The sequence below is a fragment of the Oncorhynchus mykiss genome, chromosome 19 (genome assembly GCF_057628025.1).
Source record: "Oncorhynchus mykiss isolate SJ-2025 chromosome 19, ASM5762802v1, whole genome shotgun sequence".
In the NCBI taxonomy this organism is placed as follows: Eukaryota; Metazoa; Chordata; class Actinopteri; order Salmoniformes; family Salmonidae; genus Oncorhynchus; species Oncorhynchus mykiss.
In genome coordinates, this window is record NC_143040.1 from 38,672,968 (window position 1) to 38,696,779 (window position 23,812).

The following is a 23,812-nucleotide window of genomic DNA, read 5'->3' on the forward strand; positions in this document are numbered from 1 at the left end:
ACCGTGCATACCTATATACAGTAGATGCATGACGTAATAACGCAACATAACTTTTGCGCTACACATGCAACACAGAATTCCTAACCTAGCCCACACAATGTCAGCTGTGTGGATCGAGCAGTCAAGCATTCATTTGTAAGAACATTTCAGCGAGAACTCAAAGGTGAAATCCATGAAAGCCAAATGGAATTCATTGCCCTTGACAATCAACTGTTCTCTGTCGTGGGTGATGTTGGCTTTTGCTGACTAGTCAAGTGCCGGTACACACTACCAAGTGTGCTTTTTTTCAGATGTTACAATACCGGAGTTACACAGTAATAGTGTCACTGCTATTTGCTTCACGACATGCATACTATGGAATGCCGTTTGGGTCTTTGTGTGTCAAAAAAGATACAGTAGCACTGTCAAAGCTGTACAAAAGTCTGCAAGCAAACCCCAGACACGAACGATATGTTTACAATAAGTTGATAATAAAGCGCAAAAATTTGACTGCAACTTATGGGGTAGCTAGCTTTATCTTGGTACCTAGCTAGCACCAATACAACCAGCCTGAAAACAATGACCAGTAGAAACCGCAGTCATTTTCATTATTCTTAGCAATGATTTAGGATTCCTTGTGAGTAAGTATTAGCAAGGTTGCCACTTGTTGTTCACCTATTGAAATTGAACTTCAGTTCATGAAAATAAATAGCTAGCCAGCTTCTTAACCCTGTTTCCAAAAGCTAACGTTATAAGCAGCCAGCTAGCTTCATCTGGCTAGAGAGGCTCGACTGGACCGGGTTAGGTGTTGTGAAGCTAGTACCAATCAGGATTAGGCACAATAGTGGACTTTGCGGTTAGCCTTCAAAATAAAAGTATGTAATTGACAGTGATGCAAATTAATACAAATAGTAGAATTATGCCATACTTTGATTTTGAAGGCTAACTGCAAAGTCCACTCTTGTGGCTAATCCTTATTGTGGCTAGCTTCACATAGATGGGTCAGACCATTAATCAAATAAGAACTATCTTATAAATTAGGGTTATTTAGATAACTTCTAGCTATATAGTTAGAGGTCGACCGATTATGATTTTAACGGCGATACCGATTTATTGGAAAACCAAAAAAAGCTGATGCCTATTTTTTATGTATATTTGTAATAATGAAAATTACAACAATACTGAATGAACACTTATTTTAACTTAACATATAACACATCAATAATGAATAATAAATAAATAATGAAAACATGTTCAATTTGGTTTAAATAATGCAAAAACAAAGTGTTGGAGAAGAAAGTAAAAGTGCAATATGTGCTAACGTTTAAGTTCCTTGCTCAGAACATATGAAAGCTGGTGGTTCCTTTTAACATGAGTCTTCAATATTCCCAGGTAAGAAGTTTTAGGTTGTAGGTATAGGACTATTTCTCTCTCTACCATTTGTATTTCATTTACCTTTTGACTATTGGATGTTCTTATAGGTACCATAGTATTGCCAGCCTATTCTCGGGAGTTGATAGGCTTGAAGTCATAAACAGCGCAATGCTTGAAGCACAGTGAAGAGCTGCTGGCAAATGCAGGAAAGTGCTGTTTGAATGAATGCTTACGAGCCTGCTGCTGCCTACCACTGCTCTGTCAGACTGCTGTATCAAATCATAGACTTAATTATACTATAATAAGCACACAGAAATACGAGCCTTAGGTCATTAATATGGTAAAATCTGGAAACTATCATTTCGAAAACAAAACGTTTATTCTTTCAGTGAAATACGGCATCGTTCCTTATTTTATCTAACCGGTGGCATCCATAAGTCTAAATATTGCTGTTACATTGCACAACCTTCAATGTTATGTCATAATTATGTACAATTCTGGTAAATTAGTGTTTGTTAGGAAGGAATGGTCTACACACAGTTCGCAACGAGCCAGGCAGCCCAAACTGCTGCATATACCCTGACTCTGCTTGCACAGAACGCAAGAGAAGTGACACAATTTTCCTAGTTAAAATAAATTAATGTTAGCCTTCTATATTAACTAAATATGCAGGCTTAAAAAAATATATACTTGTGTATTTTAAGTAAGGCGTTGATGTTTATGGATAGGTACACATTGGTGCAACGACAGTGCTTTTTTGTGAATGCGCTTGCGGAGTTGGCTGTGATCCAATGATAACTTAACAGGCACCGCATCGATTATATGCAACGCAGGACAAGCTAGATAAACTAGCAATATCATCATCCATGTGTAGTTAACTAGTGATTATGTTAAGATTGATTTTTATAAGTTTAATGCTAGCTAGCATCGTACCTTGGCTCCTTGCTGCACTCGCATAACAGGTGCAATGTAATCGGCCATTAATCGGTGTCCAAAAATGCCGATTACCGATTTATGAGAACTTGAACTCGGCCGACCTCTAATAGTTAGCTAGCTAACTATAGCTACTAAAAGACTGAAACGAAACGACTGAACAAATAAACAAAACGGCACAGCAAGTAAGTGAAAGAAATAGGTTTTGATTGTTTTACTGGTAATGGGGACATACAGTGGGGCAAAAAAGTATTTAGTCAGCCACCAATTGTGCAAGTTCTCCCACTTAAAAAGAGGCCTGTAATTTTCATCATAGGTAAACTTCAACTATGACAGACAAAATGAGGAAAAAATTCCAGAAAATCACATTGTAGGATTTTGAATGAATTTATTTGCAAATAATGGTGGAAAATAAGTATTTGGTCACCTACAAACAAGCAAGATTGCTGGGTCTCACAGACCTGTAACTTCTTCTTTAAGAGGGTCCTCTGTCCTCCACTCGTTACCTGTATTAATGGCACCTGTTTGAACTTGTTATCAGTATAACAGACACCTGTTCACAACCTCAAACAGTCACACGACCAACTCCACTATGGCCAAGACCAAAGAGCTGTCAAAGGACACCAGAAAAAAATTTGTAGACCTGCACCAGGCTGGGAAGACTAAATCTGCAATAGGTAAGCAGCTTGGTTTGAAGAAATCAACTGTGGGAGCAATTATTAGGAAATGGAAGACATACAAGACCACTGATAATCTCCCTCGATCTGGAGCTCCACGCAAAAATCCCAGAACCACACGGGGGGACCTAGTGAATGACCTGCAGAGAGCTGGGACCAAAGTAACAAAGCCTACCATCAGTAACACACTATGCCGCCAGGGACTCAAATCCTAGAGTGTCAGACGTGTCGCCCTGCTTAAGCCAGTACATGTCCAGGCCCCTCTAAAGTTTGCTAGAGAGCATTTGGATGATCCAGAAGAATATTGGGAGAATGTCATATGGTCAGATGAAACCAAAATATAACTTTTTGGTAAAAACTCAACTCGTCGTGTTTGGAGGACAAAGAATGCTGAGTTTCATCCAAAGAACACCATACCTACTGTGAAGCATGGGGGTGGAAACATCATGCTTTGGGGCTGTTTTTCTGCAAAGAGACCAGGACGACTGATCTGTGTAAAGGAAAGAATGAATGGGGCCATGTATCGTGAGCTCTTGAGTGAAAACCTCCTTCCATCTGCAAGGGCATTGCTGATGAAACGTGGCAGGGTCTTTCAGCATGACAATGATCCCAAACACACCGCCCGGGCAACGAAGGAGTGGCTTCTTAAGAAGCATTTCAAGGTCCTGGAGTGGCCTAGCCAGTCTCCAGATCTCAACCCCATAGAAAATCTTTGGAGGGAGTTGAAAGTCTGTGTTGCCCAGCAACAGCCTCAAAACATCACTGCTCCAGAGGAGATCTGCATGGAGGAATGGGCCAAAATACCAGCAACAGTGTGTGAAAACCTTGTGAAGACTTACAGAAAACGTTTGACCTCTGTCATTGCCAACAAAGGGTATATAACAAAGTATTGAGAAACTTTCGTTATTGACGAAATACTTATTTTCCACCATAATTTGCAAATAAATTCATTAAAAATCCTACAATGTGATTTTCTGGATTTTTTTTCTTCATTTTGTCTGTCATAGTTGAAGTGTACCTATGATGAAAATTACAGGCCTCATCTTTTTAAGTGGGAGAACTTGCACAATTGGTGGCTGACTAAATACTTTTTTGCCCCACTGTATGTAAATGCCAACAAAACTTTTTGGTCTGTGTCTGTAACCTTTATTTAACTAGGCAAGTCAGTTAAGAACATATCCTTATTTACAATGGCGGCCCATACGACGATCGGTCAATTGTGCGCCTCCCTATGGGGGTCCCAATCACGGCCAGATGTGAATACAGCCTGGGTTCAAACCAGGTCTGTTACGCCTCTTGCGCAGAGATGCATTGACTTAGACTGCTGTGTGTGTGAACTATTTAACTGTAATAGAATGCTTAAAATGCTGCTTAAATTTTAAATATCGCTTACCGGTAATGTTTTTTTTTGCAAGGGAAAATATTGGAAATCATTATCGGCCAATGTCATATCGCTGCATCACTAATATATAGTATGCAAAACATTATGAACACCTGCTCTTTCCATGTTATAGACTGACCAGATGAATGCTTTGATCCCTTATTGATGTCACTTTTTATATCCACTTCAATTAGTTTAGATGAAGGGGAGGAGACAGGTTATAGAAGGATTTTTAAACCTTGAGACATGGATTGTATATGTGTGCTATTGAGGGTGAATGGGCAAGACAAAATATTTAAGTAACTTTAAACAGGGTAAGGAGGTGCCAGGCTCAACGGTTTGTGCGGTGTGTGTGGGTAAAATCACTGGGCAAACCAAGCCAGATAATTGCATTGTTTGCTCTATAACCTGTTAGTTCATATGCCTTGCAACCATGACGTCTAGGCCTATGGCTGAGACAACAAGACAGTGGCAGAATAAATTCTACCACACCTTTTTGTTTCATCACAAAACCGGAGAGCAACCTCTGTCCACAAAGCATATTGCATGTAGCAAACAGTTACGTGACCTACAGCATGGTCAAGCCAGCTAATGTTTTCGGACTACTAAACATCTTTTGATTTAGAACCACGGAGAGTTACCTCAAGTTATAAAGAAAACAAGAGCTGCTTTCACTATCAAATCACATATGCTTAGTCTAATACAGTGATAACTAAAAGATACCGAAAACAATTTAGTCCAACATTAGCTAAAAATGATGTGGCTGTCCATGGTTCTGATTTGTGTGCATTCGTGCTAGTGGAAAAACATGTAGACTCACCATACTTGTAGAGGAACAAACTTCAATGCCATCCTCTTTCTTGCTGACGAAACTGTGTATGAACTGTTTTTTTTTGTTCGTCTAGGCTACCTGGCTAAAATGCTTGCTCGCTAGCTTAACTTTCTTTCATGGGCAACGTTATCTAGTTAACACTAGCCTGCTATATCTTGAACTTTCATCCTCGCAGGCCATGGGCACAGTGTATGAATTTATGGTTGGATCAGAATAGCCATTATATTCATTGGCCAGTATGGAGAATTAAGTAAAACCACAAGTCCAAATCCCTATGTCCATCCATGGCTAATTTAGGAAAGTGGCTATTTTAGCTAGCTAGCCACCGGAGGACAACAAAACAGCAAGATGCAACAATTCTGACACTACTTTGTTGCGCCAGGACCATTCACAGTTGAGCTCACTCAGTTTAGGTCAACGCTGATTGGGCTTTTATTTTATAATTTTTTTCTCTTTTTTTATTATTTTATCAGGAGAGGCCAACTGCTCACTGGCATCCATTGTGTTCAATGCTATGGGTGGCAGCAATGTCATACTTTTTGACCAGACAGCATCAGATGGGGTACAAACAGAGGCACTGTTTCACTTGTTTTGATTCTTTCTCCAGTTAGATACATTCAGCCTCTTGCCAATAGAATAACATTTTTATTTGAATGTATTCTTTTTTGTTACATATTTGGGGGGAAGCCTGGCTTCCTTTGGCATCTATGAATCCCGGCATCCTTGTGGACCGCTTTCGACACCTGGTGGAGTCCATGCCTTGACCAATTGAGGCTGTTCTGAGGGCAAAAATGGGGGGCAACTCAATATTATAAAGGTGTTTTAATATTTTGTACACTCAGTGTATATTGTGTGTCGCCCATAAATTTGAAAACATTAAATATGATTATTAGGCTATATCGCCCAGCCATACCAGGAGGGTGACCACTGACTATACCAGGTTGCTTGGCTAAGCACCACAAGCAACAGATGGTCCACATCAAGGGCACAGTGTGTTTTAACCTGCCTCGTGGGCATGACTCCTCTACGGGGAGGGGATGATCCTGCCAGACGAGATTAGCTCAAGATCTTAATGCAGTGTGTGATGCCATCTGTGTGTGAATGGATGTGTAGATTATGACACATTTTTTGGTGTTGGTGAGAATTATAAATAAATCAGCAGGGTTAAATCTATACCTTTTCAAGAAGATGACCGGACTAGATTTCAATTCAGTCAGACCTTACTTTCCATCAGTCCCACACTATCCCTTAAACAAATGCATACTCACCACACCAGATTACAAGCATGCTACAGCTGTTATTTGGAAAGGGAGGAAGCCAGTCCTTATTGAAAGTTAGGAAGGTTTTAGACAACCAGTTACAATTCTATAGTGAATACACAAATGCACACACAAAAACGTTTGAAATGTAAATTGTCTGACACTTTCAATGTATGGGAAGCCATCAGCCTTTCTCTACATAGTGTTATCTGTTCTGCTCCTGTAGTACAAAAAGGGGAGAATAGAATACTCAAGGCCATAAAAATACATTTTCTGCTACGAGAGGATTGTGTGCATTTATCCTCACGCTCCAACTCATCTAGTGAGTGCTACTGTAACAGTTTCTTATCTAGCCTAAACCTACGTCACTCACTGAAACTACATTATTCATTCAAAGCGTCTGCTCTGCTCCTGTGTGTGTTTCCAAGGACAAATGGGCTGCTTCACTTCCACATCACCCAGAGAGATTATTTTGTTACTTTTTCTGCACTAAAAAACATCTGCATATTTTCAGTAGTGCGGTTTGACAGTTATCCAGTCCATTCGGAAATAATTTGTTACAGCCTTGTACTAAAATTGATGAGAATGTATTTTTATCCATCTGCACACAATAACCCATAATGACAAAGCGAAAACAGGTTTTGTGAAGTTTTTGCAATTTAATACAAATTTAAAAATAAACTTATTTGCATAAGTATTCAGAACCTTTGCAATGAGACTCGAAATTGAGCTTGTGCATCCTGTTTCTATTGTTCATCCTTGTGATGTTTCTACATCTTGATTGGAGTCCACCTCTGGTAAATTCAAATGATTTTGGAAATGCACACACCTGTCTATGTAAGGTCCCACAGTTGACAGTGCATGTCAGAGCAAAAACCAAGCCATGAGTTTGAAAGAATTGTCTGTAGAGCTCTGAGACAGGATTGTGTTGGGGCACAGATCTGGGGAAGGGTACCAAAAAATGTCTGCTGCCCCAACGGTCCCCAAAAACAGTGGCCTCCATTTTTAAATAGAAGTTCGACTCTTCCTAGAGCTGGCCAAACTGAGCAATCAGGGAAGAAGGGAGGTGACCAAGAACCCGATGGTCAGTCTGACAGAGCTCCAGAGTTCCTCTGTGGAGATGTGACAACCATCTCTGCAGTTACAACCATCTCTGCAGCACTCAACCAATCATGCCTTTATGGTTGAGTGGTCAGACAGATGGCACTTCTCAGTAAAATGCACATGACAGTCTGTGTGGAGTTTGCTAAAAGGCGCCTAAAGGACTCTGACCAAGTGAAACAAGATTCTTGGCCCTGAATGCCTAGCATCACATTTGGAGGAAACCAGGCACCGTTTATCACCTGGACAATACCATCCCTATGGGGAAGCATGGTGGTGGCAGCATCATGCTGTAGGGGTGTTTTTCAGCCGCAGGGACTGGGAGACTAGTCAGGATCGAGGGAAAGATAAATGGCGCAAAGTACAGAGAAATCCTTGATGAAAACCTGCTCCAGAGCACTCAGACTGGGGTGAAGCTTCACCTTCCAACAGGACAACAACTCTAAGCACACAGCCAAGACAATGCAGGAGTAGCTTCAGGACAAGTCCCTGAATGTCCTTGAGTGGCCCAGCCAGAGCCCGGGCTTGAACCTGATCAAACATCTCTGAAAATAGCTGTGCAGCAACACTCACCATCCAACCTCAGAGGATCTCCATTTGAAGAATGGGAGAAGCCTCCGCAAATACAGGTGTGTCAAGCTTGTGGCGTCATTAGGGTTGCACATTTTGGGGAATATTCAAAGGTTGAAACTTTCTGTGGGAATTAACGGGAATATATGCAAATTAAGATAAATACCATTTAAATGTAGATCTTTTTGCATTTGTATATTTACCATATCTGGAGACAGAAACATAAACCTTTTACCTTGTCATAAATATACATAATTGCAAATTATTAAATCCTTCCAATAGACATTTTAAAAACGGTTTAGTTATGAATTTAACTTTAATTAAATGAGTTGACTCTTCACATGGGATGATTTCACTGAACAACAAAAGGGAATATTGATTGATCCCCAACGGTCCATCGCATCTCCCAAAAACGTTTTCAGTAAAATGATTGTCTAGAAACTGAAGCTTTGGTTGACTTCCATGTATTCTCCCTGGATCTCCTCAATATCCACCTCTTGAACATCAGACTCGGAGGCCTCATCTTCACTGTCACTTTCCAACCCTGTTGAGGATGGCTCGTTGTCAGGCTCAAAAAGCCTCAAATTTGCCCGGGTGGCCATCATTTCTTTCAACTCTTGTATTGGTCAGCCTGTTGCATGCTTTGGTGTGTGTGTTCCCAAACAAGGACCAGTTGCGCTCTGAGGCAGCTGATGTTGGTGGAATTTGGAGGAGGATGGAGGCAACAGGGGAAAGAACCTCAGATCCACAAAGTCCCTTCCACCAGGTGGCTGATGAGATATGTTGGCACGACTGCCATATTGCATCTCCATCCCAAAGCCCTTGCTTGGAAGTGTACTTTGCCAGACTGCCTAGAACCTTGCCTTCATCCAGGCCAAGGTGGCGAGACACGGTAGTGATGACACCGTAGGCCTTGTTGCCCTCTGCACCAGACAGGATGCTCTTGCCAGCATATTTGGGGTCCAAAAAGTACGCTGCGGCGTGTATGGGATTCAGGCAGAAGTCTTAACGCTTTTTGATTTTATTTCAGAACTGCAGTTTCCTCTGCTTGGAGCACCAGTGAAGTGGGCAGGGCAGTACAGGTTTATTCTCTTACATCTGCAAGCAGAGTCTGAACATCAGACAGGATGGCATTTTCACCCTCAATCCGTGCAATGGCTACCGCTGTAGGTTTCAGGAGTTTCTGGCTGCTTACCACTCTCTCCCAAAATGCATCATCCAGGAGGATCCTCTTGATTAGGCTGTCCAAATCGGCAGACTGTGATATGGCAATTTCTTGGAGAGACTCCTTCCCCTCCAGGAGACTGTCAAACATGATGACAACACCACCCCAACGGGTGTTGCTGGGCCGCTTCAATGTGGTGCTCTTATTCTTCTCACTTTGCTTGGCGAGGTAGATTGCTGCTATAACTTGATGGCCCTTCACATGCCTAACCATTTCCTTGCCTCTCTTGTAGAGTGTACCCATTGTTTTCAATGCCATGATGTCCTTGAGGAGCAGATTCAATGCATGAGCAGCACAGCCAATTGGTGTGATGTGAGAGTAGGACTCCTCCACTTTAGACCAAGCAGCCTTCATATTCGCAGCAGTCTGTCAGCAGTACAAATACCTTCATTGGTCCAAAGTCATTGATGACTGCCTTCAGCTCATCTGCAATGTAGAGACTGGTGTGTCTTGTCCCTTGTGTCTGTGCTCTTGTAGAATACTGGTTGAGGGGTGGAGATAATGTAGTTAATTATTCCTTGCCCACAAACATTCGACCGCCCATCAGAGATTATTGCAATAGTCTGCTTTCTCTATAATTTGCTTGACCTTCACTTGAATGCTGTTGAACTCTGCATTCAGCAAATTAGTAGATACAGCATGTCTGGTTGGAGGGGTTTATGCTGGGCGAAGAACATTCAGTAATATCTTCCAATACACATTGCCTGTGAGCATCAGAGGTGAACCAGTTGCATAACACCTTAGCTACGTACCTCCATTGACTCAAAAAAAACTTCTGATTCCAGGATGACTGTGAACTGTTGCTATCGATAAGGTGTCTGATTCGTCATCTTCACCTCTAATAGAAGTAGAGGGACTTTTGTCGGAGGTCGCTTGTTGTCAGCGCTGAGGGAACTTTATGCACTTGGCCAGATGATTCTACATCTTTGTTGCATTCTTCACATATTTGGGGTTGGTCCAGTAACCGCAAGGTTGCTAGATTGAATCCCCGAGCTGACGAGGTAAATAAAAATGCGGTGTTCTGCCCCTGAACAAGGTAGTTAATCTACTGTTCCTAGGCTGTCATTGTAAATAAGTATTTGTTCTTAACTGACTTGCCTAGTTAAATAAATAAAATAAGATTTGGCACAGTATTTACAAATGTACACAGCTTTTCCTTCTACATTAGCTCCAGTGAAATGTTTCCACACATCAGATGGTTCCCGTGGCATTTTCCTGTAAAGATTGGAAAAAATAGTAAAATAACAACATACAATTCCATGTACAGATAAATGGTTAACCTGTCTAGGAAAGGCGTTCTGCTAGCGGAACCCCACGAAATTCAAAAATATTTTTTAGAAATATGTAACTTTCACACATTAACAAGTCCAATACAGCAAATTAAAGATAAACATCTTGTTAATCTACCCATGGTTTCTGGTTTCAAAAATAAAAAAATAGATAAAATTAATCACTAACCTTTGATCTTCATCAGATGACACTCATAGGACATCATGTTACAAAATATGTGTATGTTTTGTTCGATAATGTGCGTTTTTATATCCAAAAATCTCAGTTTACATTGGCGTGTTATGTGCAGTAATGTTTTGATTCCAAAACATCTGGTGATTTTGCAGATATACTCATAAATAACATTGATAAAAGATGCAAGTGTTATTCACATAATTAAAGAGACTTATCCTCTATGCAACCACTGTGTCAGATTTCCCAAAAACTTTACGGAAAAAGCATACTCTGAGAACGGCGCTCAGTACCCAATTCAGCCAAAGAAATAGCTGCCATTTTGGCATCAACATTAGTTAGTAAAAACACTAAATATTCACTTACCTTTGATCTTCATCAGAAGGCACTTCCAGGAATCCCAGTTCGACAATAAATGACTGATTTGTTCCGTAAAGTTCCATAAAGACCATCATTTAGCCACTTGTTGTTAGCGTGTTCAGCCCAGTAATCTGTCTTCATGAGGAGCGAGCACTTCCTCCAGACAGAAACTCAAAAAGTTCCGTTACAGGTCGTAGAAACAAGTCAAATGATGTTTGCAATCAATCTTTAGGATGTTTTTAACTTAAATTATAAGGTTCCAACTGGAGAATTTCATTGTCTGAAGAAAAGCACTGGAACGAGAGCATACTCTGTCGGGAGCGTGCGTCATGAGACCGAGGCTCTCTGCCAGACCACTCACGAAAAGAGCTCCTATGAGCCCCTCCTTTTATAGTAGAATCCTAAAACTAGGATCTAAAGGCGGTGACATCTAGTGGAAGCCCTAGGAAGTGCTAGCACATCCATAACTATCAGGGATTTGAATAGGCAATGTTTTGAAAATCGATTTCTCACTTCCTGTTTGGATTTCTTCTCAGAATTTTGTCTGCCGTATGAGTTCTGTTATACTCACAGACATCATTCAAACAGTTTTAGAAACTTCAGTGTGTTTTCTATCCAATACTAATAATAATATGCATATATTAGCATCTGGGACAGAGTAGGAGGCAGTTCAGTTTGGGCACGCTATTCATCCAAAAGTGAAAATACTGCCCCCTGTCCCATAAAAGTTAAGCAGTGAGATTAAACAACTCATTCGTAAGATAAATGTTTTAAAATGAAACATGTATGGAAACAGGTGAATTAACACTCCTCAGTTAGCAGGCACAAGCAAGCTAAAACCCACATGGTAGCAAAAACTAACTAGCAGAAATGGTTGACAAGTTAATGTTTTAAACACACTTTGCTGTAGGCTACTTTTTACAAGTTAACAAAAAAATCATGTATGTCATATAAAATGTATTCATCCGACCCAGTATTGTAATCAAAACTTACCAGAAAGCATGTAATCCTTGGCTCAGACAGTGTAGTAGTGTGGGCTCAATAGCATCTCATTAGTAAATTTCTTTGCAAAAATGTCAACCTGTTTTTGCTTTGTCATTATGCGGTATTGTGTGTAGATTGTTGGGGGGGGGGGGGATCAATTGAATCAATTTTAGAATAAGGCTATAACTTAACAGTGGAAAAAGTGAAGGGGTTTGAATACCCTCCGAATGCACTGTCTGAGTCATATGAATTTATGAACTGACAATTGTTATTTTTCTGTGTCTTTTGGAAAAGCAATTTTGCATGATTTCAATGAATTGGGTGCGTGTATGTATCTGATAGGCCATACATTAAACCCACAACCATGGGATGGCTAGTGCCACCCTCTTACCAACATTTGACTGCATCCAGTCTTTTATAGGTGTTTGTTTACAATACTTTGTGCAGGTGAGTGTGGGCTATCTAGTAGAAATTGTTACATTTAACTTAAATTGTGTATGATTGTTGTGTACACTCCTGCTCTTCCGATATCAAACAGGACGGGCGCCCTTTATCTAACCCTCTCCTTCACTCTTCAAATGTAGTAAGGTTTGACGTTTACACTGTGATCACACACACCCTAACAATAGGTCCCTTATGTTTTGCTCAGGAATGGTGTTCCTAGGCTGTTTTGCATTTTTACAATTTGCATCATGGCTATTTTCTACTGTCACAAGGACGATTTGACCTCTGAGACAGCACAGGCCCCAGCGCGGGGGCGGTGCGCGTGTGTGTACGCTCGTGCGCCTGTGTTATGTTCTTCCCAACTCTTGATTTCAGCAGTTGAGTGACATCTCAGAAGTGGGTCATATTTTCTCCCTCGGGCAACTTCCTACATACTGTTGAAGTCGGAAGTTTACATACACTTAGGTTGGAGTCATTAACTCGTTTTTCAACCACTCCACAAATTTCTTGTTAACTAACTATAAATTTCAGGAATTGTGAAAAACTGAGTTTAAATGTATTTGGTTAAGGTGTATGTACACTTCCGACTTCAACAGTATATCTTCATAAGTAGATTCCCCATACTACTACCTTCTACAATAATAAAAAAAATACCTTCACAGTTCCAGCAGATAATACCTTGAGGAATCGAAACACACCAGTGCACCCAACCCCCCCTGCCACCTCCCTTCCCTGGTCCTCTCAGTTCCCCCTGACTGCGCTAGCTGACTGAGTGCCTGCCAGTTGATCCTAGGAGGGGGATAGCCACTGATCCACAGCCTGGGAGAAGACCCACTACCTGGAGGTTATATACAGAGAGGAGAGCCCTCAGCTGATCTAATACTATAGAGCACCAACTAACCAACCAACATTTGGGTAAGGACATAGGACCCTATATTTCTCCTCTTCCTTATTTGACAGTCCGCCCCCTTCTTGTGTGTGTGTTTGTCTTTGTTTTGCCTCCTTATTTTTCAGGGCTGTGGAGTGGGGACCTCCCGCCCGCTGACAAAGCTGTTGTCATGGAGACGTGTCTGGGACTTTTGCAGCACAGTAATCTCCACACAACAGAGAAGCCAATGCAGAGAGGGGGCGCCCAAACGAAAAAAGGGGGAGTAAAGAAAGAGTAGGGGGGGTTGTGTGAGACAAGGAGGGGCCCGGAGGTTAGGATGACAGAGCAGATTTAATTGTGTCCAACCAGCCAACACACAGGAGTACTACAGGCTGCTTTGCGGTTAGGGTGTTCTTTGTGGACTTGGTGTTACTAATGGGGACCTTCAGTACTTGTTGTACATATTGTTAATCGTTTTCTCGTCAGCATGTCTATTTTGTTCTTAAAACAGTAGACTAAGTGTCTGTGACGCACAGCCCGTTAGTACATATCCTGAGGTTTGTGTTTGTGTCCAGCTCGGAGTTGGACTAACTACGTAGATAGGAATGTGACTGGCATGTGGAGAAGGGGGGGCAGATCCACGGATGGAGGGACAAAGGTTATCTATTCTCCTAGCATCCGGGGTCATGTGACCAGCGCTGGGCCTGTGGGAATGAGGGAGAGGGGTGGGAGGGGGAGAGAGACACTTGATTTGGCTGGTGTTGGTGTAGAACCCTGCAGGAAGACAACCAACTTTTTCCACTGGGGCTTTTTCAGTTGATGGCACCAGCACATGATTTGGTCGCAGCAATTAAAAATGAATAAATAATGATAAATGGCTTGTGTCCTATAATGTGCCTGCATTTCATACAGAACCAGGCTAATAATGAATGTAAGCATTTTAGCCAGGTAGTCTAGGACAACAACAACTAAAAGCGTGTACTGTATGACAGTGATAGACCATTTCGGCAACATGAAAGAGAGGAGGATGGCATTGGCGTCCATCTTTTAAATGAGCTTTCCCTTGTGTCCTTACCTTTATTTGGATAGATTTATCGTAACAGATAAGACTGTTAAAATGAAGTGCAAAATCTATTGCAGATTTCAAAGTGCCGTGTGTTCTTTTCTGACAAATCGTCAAGAGCGAGTATTCCCAATGCCGTCGGAGGTACGCCAAATAAAAATGTGATTCACATTTTAAAAACAAAACTATAAAAAAAATCTTTGCTTTTGCAAACAGTACATTTAGATTTTCCAACGAGGCTATACATTTGCGTTAGTTTTTTTTTCTCACCTTAGTAGCCTCGTTTCAATGTCAAATATAGGTAGCCTAGTCAAGTAATTAACATCCAATCACGTTAACCGTTACTCTCTCGTGGGCAACCTTCACTCTTGCGCAGGCATTTAAACAAAACACGACAATTTGAAAAATAAGCCACAGGAGTTTTTTGAGCGAGAATAAAGATGACTTTTGAGTAGTAAGACGTATAAAAGCAACATAGCATTTAATAAGAAGGTGCTAGAAGCGTCTTATATGGTGAGATACCGAATGGCTCGGACAGGCAAGCCCCATACTGTTGTGGAGGACTTAATTCTTCCTGCTGCCGCGGATATGGCTGGGGCAATGCTGGGGCAAAAGGTCCAAAAACTATACAGACAATGTCTTCATCAAACAACACTGTTTCAGTGACATGGCAGGAAATGTTTTGTAACACTTACTGCTATGCATACAAGCCAGTGAATTATTTGTGTTACAGCTGGATGAGTCAACAGACGTGGCGGGCCTGGCACAGCTCCTGGTATATGTCCGTTACGTTCATGGGGGTCAATTAAGGAAGACATCCTCTTCTGGAAACCAGGACAACATGAGAGGATATTTTTAAAGTACTGGACAACTTTGTGACATCAAATGGACTTTGGTGGTCAAGATGTGTTATCTGTACTGCTGGCGCAAAAGCCATGATATTGAGAAATACAGTGGTTCCTCCTTTAAAAGTTGTACTTAGAGGTAATTTGTGGTTTAGTACGGTACCCTGCGTCACCACTTCATTGCTCCAGACCAGCGCAGGGGGGAGTTAGAGCACTGATTATTAGAGGTCGACCGATTAACTTCTTGACGCACCCATCCTGTTTGCGGGATCATTTTCATCAACATCCGCTAAATTGCCGAGCGCCAAATTCAAATTAAATTACTAAAAATATTTAATTTTCATGAAATCACAAGTGCAATATAGCAAAACACAGCTTCGCTTGTTGTTAATCCACCTGGTGTGTCAGATTTCAATAAAGCTTTTCGGCGAAAGCTATCCAAGCATTTATGTAAGCACATCTCTCTCAATAGACAAAATATTACAAACAGCTAGCAGCCAAGTAGATTGGTCACGAAAGTCAGAAAAGCAATAAATTAAATCGCTTACCTTTTGATCTTCGGATGTTTGATGATCTTCGGATGTTTGCACTCACGAGACTCCCAGTTACACAATAAATGTTCCTTTTGTTCCACAAAGATTATTTTTATATCCAAAATACCTCTATTTGTTTGGAGCTTTATGTTCAGAAATCCACAGGCTCGAGCGGTCACGACATCGCAGACGAAAATTCCAAATAGTATCCGTAAAGTGCGTAGAAAGATGTCAAATGTTTTTTATAATCAATCCTCAGGTTGTTTTTACAATATATAATCGATAATATGTCAATCGGAATGTAGCTTCTTCCATAGGAGAGAGAGAGAAAATGGCTGTTGCGCATGAAAACTCTGCTGGCACCCAGCCACCCACTGACGCGATGGATTCTTTCTCGCTCATTTTTTTAAATAAAAGCCTGAAACTATGTCTAAAGAGGAATCTGGTTGATATCCCATTAAATCCTTGTTGGATTTTCCTCAGGTTTTCGCCTGCAATATCAGTTCTGTTATACTCACAGACAATATTTTGACAGTTTTGGAAACTTTAGTGTTTTCTATCCTAATCTGGCAATTATATGCATATTCTAGTTTCTAGGCCTGAGAAATAGGCAGTTTCAAATAGGTACGTTTTTTAGCCAAAAACGAAAATACTGCTCCCTACACTCGAAGTTAATCGGCATGGCCGATTTTCAAGTTTTCATAACAATCGGTAATCTCCCTTTTTGGATGCCGATTACATTGCAATCCACAAGGAGACTGCGTGTCAGGCTGACCACTTGTTACGTGAATGCAGCATCAAAATGACCTTGCGGCTGCAAGTAGCCAAGGTAAGTTGCTAGCTATCATTTAAACTGGTCTTATATTAAGATAAAAAATCAATCTTCACAATCACAATCAACACATGGTTGATTGTATTACTAGGTTAACTAGCTTGTTCTGCGTTGCATATAATCAATGGGGTTGCCTGTTAATTTATCGAACCACAGCTTGGTCAACTTGATGATTTAACAAAAGCGCATTTGTGAAAAAAGCCCAATTGTTGCAATAATGTACGTAACCATAAACATCGCTGCCTTTCTTAAAATCAATGTATTTTTTTAAACCTGCATATGTAGTTTATAGAAATGTAATGTTAGCAGCCAATATTAACTAGGGAAATTGTCATTTCTCTCGCGTTTAGTATAAGCAGAGTCAGGGTATATGCAGCAGTTTGAGCCGCCTGGCTCGTTGCGACCTGTTGGAAGGCCTTTTATTCCTAACAAAGACCGTAATTTGCCAGAATTTTAAGTAATTATGACATAAGATTGAAGGTTGTGCAATGTAACAGTAATATTTAAACTTAAAGTTGCCACCTGTTCGATAAAATACAGAACGGTTCCGTATTTCATATAAATTTGACCATATTAATGACCAAAGGCTTGTATTTCTGTGTGTTAATTATATTAAAATTAAGTCTATGATTTGATATTTGATAGAGCAGTCTGACTGAGTGGTGGTAGGCAGTAGCATGCTCGTAAGCATTCATTCAAACAGCAGCTCTAAGCAGTGCTGGGATGCACAGCGCTGTTAATTACTTCAAGCCTATCAACTACCAAGATTAGGCTGGCAATACTAAACTGCCTATAAGAACATCCAATAGTCAAAGGTATAGGAAATACAAATGGTATAGAGAGATTGAGTCCTGTAATAACTACAACCTATATCTGCTTTTTTTGGTTTTCCAATCGGTATCGGTGTTGAAAAATCATAGTCGGTTGACCTCTTATGCTTTTGGGTCCCACTGTGTGTCTGACAATGAATGGGCAACATAAACCTAAATAGAAACTGATAATTATGCACGACTTCAGTATTACCTACAGAAACTGATGTTAAACTAAGATTTTATTTAAAGATTTTTTTTCTCTGACTGTAGGCCACTCCTGACCAGTCATGTTGTACAGTGCCTGAGTGGCACAATGGTTCAAGACCGTTGCAAGCTGTGTTGCTATAGATTCTGGTTCAATACCCGTGCCAGCCTCGACTGAGAGACCCCTGAGACTGTAGGTTTCTGTTTTTTCTCCCTCTAAAAACATAAATAGTTATAAATAACAAACTGGCTTTATTTACAAATTAGTAATAATGTTCAAGAATGGCCTTTTTCTCACTCATTTCACATTATTTGAAAATGAAATCATGTCAAATATTTAAGGGGCATTGCACTAATAATGGCGCTAACTAGGGAAATGTTCTGTTCTTAGCGCCAGTCTGCATGTTCAAACTACAACAATGTAACTGATAATGATATCGTTATGCTTTCATTGAATAAAATAATGATAAAATACTCTTTAAAAATGCCAATGTTTATTTAGTTATGGATCCATAACAAATTACTATGGGAATAAATATCACTGAATTACAGAAATATCCTCTGTAATTATTGGCGGAGAGTCATGTCATATTTTTCCGTATACTGTAGGTCTACCGTAGGTGACATGAGTCTCACTAGTGTTGAGTAGGTCTTCTTTATTTAAAGAGCATATTGAAGTTGGAAGCAATAGCCTATAGCTATTTCAGCACCGTTTCACACTGCTCTGAGACAAGCATGGGGACTGGTCTTGGTAAATCAATGAGATGTTTTATTTTCACTTAATCTCCGTTTGGGTATTGTTTAGACTAGAATTTGAAAATTAGGGTGCAGAAATGTAATGCACTTAGTGTAACCTTTATAACTACCCATCCCGGGTCCGGGAGCGTTGTCATCATCTGACACTAATTAGCATAACACAACGGACATAAATATTACTAGAAAATATTCCTATTCATGAAATCCCAAGTGAAATATAGTGAAACAGAGCTTAGCCTTTTGTTAGTCACCCTGTCATCTCAGATTTTGAAAATATGCTTTACAGCCAAAGCAAGACAAGCATTTTTGTAAGTTTATCAATAGCCTAGCATAGCATTATGCCTAGCTAGCAGCAGGCAACCTGGTCACGAAATCAATCAATCAAATTCAATCGTTTACCTTTGATGAGCTTCGGATGTTTTCACTCACGAGACTCCCAGTTAGATAGCAAATGTTCCTTTATTTCCAAAAATATAATTTTTGTAGGCGAAATAGCTCCGTTTGTTCTTCACGTTTGGCTGAGAAATCGACCGGAAATTGCGGTCACGACAACTCCGAAAAATATTCCAAATTAGCTCCATAATATCGACAGAAACATGGCAAACGTTGTTTATAATCAACCGGGACAATTCGCTTTTCAGTAGGACCGAGAAGAAAAATGGCTACCTCTCTCTTTTACGCAAGAATCACTCTGAGAGCCATCAGATGACCACTTACGCAATATAGTCGCTTACGCTCATTCTTCAACATAAAGGCGTGAAACTACGTCAAAATGCTGTATCTGGTTGATAGCCCATTCACTGCTCAATAGGGACGCATCGGAACGCAGAGCTTTCAAAACATGAGTCACTTCCGGATTGGATTTTTCTCAGGCTTTCGCTTGCAATATCAGTTCTGTTATACTCACAGACAATATTTTTACAGTTTTGGAAACTTTAGAGTGTTTTCTATCCTAAGCTGTCAATTATATGCATAATCCAGCATATTGTCCTGACAAAATAGCCTGTTTACTTTGGGAATGTTATTTTTCCAAAAATGAAAATAGTGCCCCCTAGTTTCAAGAAGTTTTAACTAGGCAAGTCAGTTAAGAACAAATTCTTATTTACAAGGACAGCCTACTGCTTCCTCTCTGTCTGGGAATTGAAGCCCGGTCTCCCGTTTGCCCAAATTCTCTTGTTCAGCCATTATTGAAGGCTATCAAATGCTTCTCAAAGATGCCCTCTGGTGGTCAAACTAGCACTAACAAGCATTAATGCTACCAGTGGTTCACACTTAATAACGTACCATAGAATTCTGCAGCACCATGCAAGCTGCACCGCAGTACGCTGCAACTTTTAAAGGAGGAACCATAGTGGAAACGCGCTTGCAAACAGTTGCTCCCGATGCCACCTGTGTACACTGCAGCATCCACCTAGAGGCTCTTGCTGCCAAGGGATTGCCTGACCGCTTGAAAGATGTTTTGGACACTACAGTACAAATGGTTAACTTTGCAATGATATGGGCAGCGACCATGTAACGCTTTTACAACAAAGTATAGACAAGTTTTTTTTAAATTCAGAGATGGGCTCATAGTTTTCTTTACTGACCATACTTTTCACTTGTCTGACCGCTTGCATGATGCGAATTTCTTACACGACTGGCCTATCTGGGTGATGTTTTTTCTCGCCTGAATGATCTGAATCTAGGATTACAGGGACTCTCCAACTATATTCAATGTGCGGGATAAAATTGAGGCTATGATTAAGAAGTTGGAGATATTTTTTGTCTGCATTAACAAGGACAACACACAGGTCTTTCCATCCTGGTTTGAATGTTTTCTGTGTGCAAATGAACTCAAGCTTATGGACAATGTCAAATGTGATATAGTGAAGCACCTGAGTGAGCTGGGTGAAACGGACGACACAACTGGATTCGTTATCCCTTTCATGCCCTACCTCCAGTCCACTTACTGATATCTGAACAAGAGAGTCATCGAAATTGCAACAAGCGGCTCTGTGAAAATATAATTTAATCAGAAGCCACTGCCAGATTTCTGGATAGGGCTGTGGTCAGAGTTTCTTGCCTTGGCAAATCTCACTGTTAAGACACTGATGCCCTTTGCAACTACGTACCTATGTGAGAGTGGATTCTCGGCCCTCACAAGCATGGGAACTAAATACAGGCACAGACTGTGTGGGGAAAATGATTTAAGACTGAGACTCCAATACAGCAGAGTTGTGCATCCTTTCAAGCACACCCTTCTCATTAACCTGTGGTGAGTTATTCACTATTTTCGATTAACAAATGTTTTATACGTAAGATGGCTAAATAAAGAGCAAAATGATTTATTATTATTTGTGCCCTGGTCCTATAAGAGCTCTGTCACTTCCCACGAGCCGGGTTGTGACAAACTCACACTCATTCTTATGTTTAATAAATGTATTGTATAGTGTGTGTGTGGCAGGCTTACAATGATGGCAAAAAAAAAAACATTTGAGTGCACGCTCACCCTGGTGCTAGAGGGGGTACGCAGCTTGAGGTTGAATGTTTGAAGGGGTACAGGACTATAAAAAGTTTGGGAACCACTGATCTAGAGCAGAATAAAAAAAACTATACTTGATATACCAAAATGATATCACTTCAACAAAAAATTGTAAATGGCTTATCCAATTCCAGGATAAGCAATTTACATGCACCTTTTGATATTCCTCTCACATATCCCTGAACCCATGAATAAACAGTATATTCCTAATTTAAATTTGTATGGGTTAAATGGAATAGTGACTGACTGTAGGCCTATAAACTCACATGTAGCGTAATATAATATTAACTCCTGCAGAATTATGCATTTCTTGCAGTAAAATGATATCACTAATGTTAATTTTGTCACAGGAACAGGAGTGGGAAAATGTGATTTCTTTCAGCTTCTCTTGAGAAAATAGGAATGTGAGTGTGACACTGTTATTCAAGCAGACAGTGTTCCAACCACATGTAATATGTATCCAAGAGGAATTGAAGTCAGAAACATGTTTCATAGTTTTTCTCAGCTTTTAATTTCCTTAAAACCGGTCAAACGGATGACATTTGGACATTTTGCACAGAAACAATTTTTCCACTTTTAAAATAGTTTTTTCTCCCCGGTCCCTAAACGAAACTGACAACTTTACAGGTGTTAGATTACTAATGCATTCATTCTATCGAAATACATTATTCTGGTGAGTATTACTTTATTTAGTCTTCTAGGGCAACAAGTTAACATAAGAGAAGCTGAATGTGTTGAACTATAGTTGACAAACAAATGGCAAACCATGTCAGAAATTATCATGACCTACCAAATGTTGAAAATGATAAGCAGAAATATATCTAAATTAGAGGTGAAAGTAGATAGTTATATCAGTCCATTACTTTAACTGACCTTCAAGTATTAATGTGGAAAATTTCAAGAACTTTGAAAGTTTCTTCAAGTGCAGTCGCAAAAATCAAGCGTTATGATGAAACTGTCTCTCATGAGGACCGCCACAGGAAAGGAACACCCAGAGTTACCTCTGCTGAGGAGGATAAGTTCATTGGAGTTACCAGCACCTCCGATTGCAGCCCAAATAACTGCTTCACAGAGTTAAAGTGACACATCTCCACATCAACTGTTCAGAGGAGACACTGTGAATCAGGCCTTCATGGTCAAATTGCTGCAAAGAAACCACTAAAGGACACCAATAACAAGAAGAGACTTGCTTGGGCCAAGTAACACGAGCAATGGACATTAGACCGGTGGAAATCTGTTCTTTGGTCTGATGAGTCCAAATGTGAGATTTTTGGTTCCAACTGCTGTGTCTTTGTGGGATGCAGAGCAGGTGAATGGATGATCTCCACATGTGTGGTTCCCACTGTGAAACATGGAGGAGGAGGTGATGGTGTGGGGGTGCTTTGCTTGTGACACTGTTGGGAATTTATTTAGAATCCAAGGCACACTTAACCAGCATGGCTACCACAGCATTCTGCAGCGATACGCCATCCCATCTGGTTTGCTCTTAGTGGGACTATCATTTGTTTTTCAACAGGGCAATGACCCAACACACCTCCAGGCTGTGTAAGGGCTATTTGACCAAGAAGGAGAGTGAGGAGTGCTGCATCAGATGACCTGGCCTCCACAATCACCCGACCTCAACCCAGTTGAGATGGTTTGGGATGAGTTGGACTGCAGAGTGAAGGAAAAGCATTCAACAAGTGCTCAGCATATGTGGGAACTCCTTCAAGACTGTTGGAAAAGCATTCCAGTTGAAGCTGGTTGAGATAATGCCAAGAGTGTGCAAAGCTGTCATTAAGGCGAACGAACGGTGGCTACTTTGAATTATCTCTTTTTTTTTTTTCGATTGAACACTATTTTGCTTACTACCTGATTCCATATGTGTTATTTCATAGTTTTGATGTCTTCATTGTTTTTGTACAATGTAGAGAATAGTAAATTTAAAGAAAAACCCTTGAGTAGGTGTCCAGACTTGACTGGTACTGTAGTTTATTTTATTAAAACACATGGTATGTCTATTTATGGGGAAAATACATGGGAAAAAATGTAGACTGGCCGAACAATGATGACTGAATATCCAATGTTCTCTGTTGGTTATGTGAACTCACCGGGGATAAGGTTGATGCTCTCTGCTGGTGCCAATAACATATACTAAATTGAGCAGAAGCCTAACTATGAAAGAGATTAGTCTTCATTGTCTTCTCTTTACAGCAATAAATATTTGCTTTCCAAACTATGATGAAATATTGCGATATGCCATTCTTTTCACTGACAGTCGCAACTCAACAAATTGCGGGCCCTTCTGACTGTAGGCAATGCGATTTTAAAACAATCCACAGCTTATTCTTTTAAAGAAGATGATAATCCTTTAGTCAAATCATGCTTTCTGGTGTAGTATCCTATTTTAAATGTATTTCTGTTTAGACAGGAGTAGGCTATATAATTTTGGCAATTTTACTTTAGGGGAAGCTTGGCTTATGGCCACTCCGCCTATGTCTGTTGCGCACTTTCAAAACTGGATTGATGCGGAAAACAATCATGATTCTGCTAGCCTTTCCATCTACCCGAAGATGGTTAAGCTATCATTTGCATCACATATGGCTACACAAAGTATAGACATACAAGGGCGTTTCTGTGCCGATGTCGCCTCTTCAGAAAGTTGGTTGATTTTTGCTTATTTGCACATTACTGTTTGAATAAATCATGTTGATTTAAAAAATGTATTAAAATATTTGTGAACCAAAATGTCACTGGCACCCTTGCGACCAATAAAATAAAGTGTGTTGCACTGCCAAGTCAAACGGTCGCAAATGTGA

At 40.4% G+C, this 23,812-nt stretch overlaps 1 protein-coding gene across 6 annotated transcripts in view; it reads left to right on the forward strand.

The window, feature by feature from the left end:
- Positions 1–23,812, forward strand: part of LOC110497636 (protein PALS1) — a 49,491-nt gene that overhangs the window by 8,208 nt on the left and 17,471 nt on the right. For 2 of the 6 annotated variants that reach the window (XR_016488917.1, XM_021573876.3), the window contains exon 2: positions 13,374–13,495. The exons of 2 other annotated variants lie outside the window; for them this stretch is intronic. The gene's annotated coding sequence lies outside the window, so the exon portion shown is untranslated. Of the gene's footprint in view, positions 1–13,242; positions 13,496–17,691; positions 20,748–23,812 lie in introns of those variants that run through there. 2 more of the 6 variants (XM_090210990.1, XM_090210989.1) reach the window with 2 other exon arrangements.